The sequence below is a fragment of the Monopterus albus genome, unplaced genomic scaffold, assembly GCF_001952655.1.
Source record: "Monopterus albus unplaced genomic scaffold, M_albus_1.0 scaffold121.1, whole genome shotgun sequence".
Lineage (NCBI taxonomy): Eukaryota > Metazoa > Chordata > Actinopteri > Synbranchiformes > Synbranchidae > Monopterus > Monopterus albus.
In genome coordinates, this window is record NW_018128001.1 from 2066514 (window position 1) to 2069648 (window position 3135).

The window sequence follows — 3135 nt, forward strand, 5'->3', positions numbered from 1 at the left end:
TGGTCTCACTAGCGCCCTCTGCCTTGAGGCAGGCGTACTGTTTGCCTCACAGAGTAACTTTTTTACTGGGTTTTATGGTTAATCTGCGAGCCTAAACGCGTTACAGAACTACATTTTATACATTATCCAGATTATGGCAAGGCAGAGCATATAATCAGAGTGTTTGAAAGCATTTTATTTGTGATATATAGAGGGACAGCGACACACTATATGCATCGCATACAGTTTGTGAGGATTACACGATCCACCGAGAGACACAGCAAAGTGCTGCCTCATCGTGCATCTCCTCCATGTATTTGAACGGGACATACGGAAATTCTGCTATTCTTTATGGAAAAAAAAAAAATCCTTCAACATTGGATTCGAACGGCAAAAGGGCCTACAACACACACCAGCCGACAAATATTAACATTTATTATATTTTATCGTTAACTTTTTTTTTTTCTTTTCAAGATTGACAGCCGCACATCACTGGTAAGATCTATATTTAAGAGAAGCTGGAAACTGCAGGTTGTTGAGAGCAAAATGCACCTTTGAAGTAATATTGGCTCTCTCCTGAGTTACACAGCAGGTTTATTGTAGTAGTTAATTGTGAATGGTTGAATGGTCTGTGGGGCGACCGTGATTCAGTTGGTAGAGCAGTCATCTCCCAGCTGGAGGGTCAGAGGTTCAAATCTTGGTGCCTGCAGTCCACATGTTGAAGTGTCCTTGGGTAAGACACCGAAGCCCCAAGTTGCCCTTGATGGTTGGCGCTGCAGATGGCTGCCTCAGTTCTAGACCGGAAACAAATTCCCCTTGTGTAACATAGTTGGCCAATAAAGGTGATATCTGTATTCTTATTTAGCTTGTAAAATGCATTTCAATAAAAACCTGTGGCTAGAATGACTTAAGTTTAATGGGTAAATAGTTTGTGCACATTCTTTCACATGACAAAAGTTAAAGAATAGTCAAATAGATGTGGAATGCTTGGCCAATGTGGCAAAAATAGCCCTTTAGTTTAGAAATGGTCAGAACCTGTCTCTGAACTGAAATTATAGTTGGATTGAGCGTTTGATTCATTGTACAGGTAGTGGTTGTTTGTGTCTTTACTTTAGTCTAAGATCCATCAAAACTTATTCTAATATAAGCACAGATTGTCAGCCGTAACGGTTGTGGCAGAATGTGGCATGTAGTTGTCACTAATTAGCTATCTTTTTGTAGAATGAGCATTGGTTTGATAGACGAATATAGTTTACTCACAGATGTAAAATTCCAGAACCAATGCAGGTTCTCATGAATCTAAGTGATTTAACCAGGCCTGCATACGTGTGCTTGGAGTAAACTGGTCTTGTAGAGCAGAGCATGCATGTCTGTCTCCTTAAGAGATACCTTTTATTTCATTCTGTTTGTCCTCTCAAAGTTGGGACTTTTTGTAGGTTGTTGTCTAAGAAACCCACTGTGAAGCTTGTGCATTTTAATTTAATAAATATATTGTTGTTAAATTCATTGAAGTCCTCTGTAGAATGTTTCCACACACCCCATATATCTGATAGTGGAGAAGTGTCTTTTTGCAGGAGAATGAGGCTGAGGATGCTGGGGCAAATTTCTTACCCGTAGCCATGCCCTTGTTTTACAGAAAGTCCTCCCAATTAAATTCAAAATCATTCCAGGTCAGATTAACCTCCCATAGTTGTAGCTCCTTAGCCGTCCCTGGTAGGCTAGTGGTTAAAGTGCAGTGCTCTCGCCGCTGCAGCCTGGGTTCGAATCAGGGTTGCATCAGGAAGGGCATCTGGTGTAAGACACGTGCCAAATGTCAACATGCAAGTCATTAGTGTGATGATTCGTTGTGTGAGATTAGGGAATGGAGAGAAGAAACCAGAGGAGAAGGAACAGGAAAAGCCAAAAGTGACTTTCAGTTGGAGGAGCTCCTTATTGGGCCTCCTCGTGTCTGTATTTTGTTTTATGGTCTCTACCTTCCTTAATATTTGTATGAACTGTATGTCCATGGTAAATAACACTCCATGTGGGATGTAAAGTCCCACTTTGCCTATAAAATCACACTTATTTTCAATGTAGCTGGGGTGTGTGATGGAGAGAAGATTAAAAAAAAATTCAACTGTGTAATAGGTTTCAGTCAGACTGCGTCTGACTGGGGGACTTTCAAAGGGCTTGCTCCATTTTGCAGGGCCTTTGTGTATTTTTGGCAGCATATAGTATAATCTTGTTCTGGATTCAGGGCTGCCCATTAAAAGTGCCCCCCAAATGGGAGTGACATTTTAACTCCCCACTCCTGAACTGGCAGTCTTATGGGGATGTTGAGTTTACGACTTTGCACCAATGTTACAATATGTATTGAGTTGTGGGCAGAGTCCAGTGAATTTTAACTTCAGTCTTGAACTCTTAGAGTTGTGACATGAATTTGTAGTTTTTCCATTCTGTTAAGTATAGAAAGGTTTGTCTGTTCCTGCAGAGCTGAGTAGTTTAAGGGGAACCAAATTTCTGGTTGTGCACACTTTCATTTGGTAACCCTGACTACTGCTTGGTTGTAAAGTTTTTCACCATTTTTGAGCCCAGTTGTTCAGGCCAAGATCACCAGCTTCACTGTGGTAGAGCAGGTGGCCTTGGATAATATAGCCTCAGCATGTGTGAATGTAACTCCTGTTTGTCAATTTGCAGATCAGGTTAAGAACAGACCTCAGCATTGTGTGGGCCACATGTCTCTCCCTGAACAGCCTGCATGAAGTTCTTGGCAAATTAAGTCAATGTGAATCTGTTACAGTAATATGTGCATGCAATACAGCTGCACTTGAAATTGAAACAAAATAAAAGGGTTCGGGACAAAGTTTCACTTTGCAGCAGTGTACCACAAGGGTGAGACAACAGATGCATGACATTGTGAAGAGATGTAAAGGATTTTACATGATCTATGTTTCAGTATTTCCAACTTGTGCAGTCTATGAAGGGCAAGAAAGGGAGGAGGGAAAAGATACAACACTAATAAAAGCAACTTTTTTTGTAAGAGGTTTATGGGTGTGGCTTCAGACCCAGGTGTTTTGTTCAAGTTGAAATGTGTTAAACAAGTTCCATGTGTCATTAAAAGCTGAAAATATTCTTGTAAGTGGATGCATTTTCTATCACACGGTTGGTCCAGTGGTT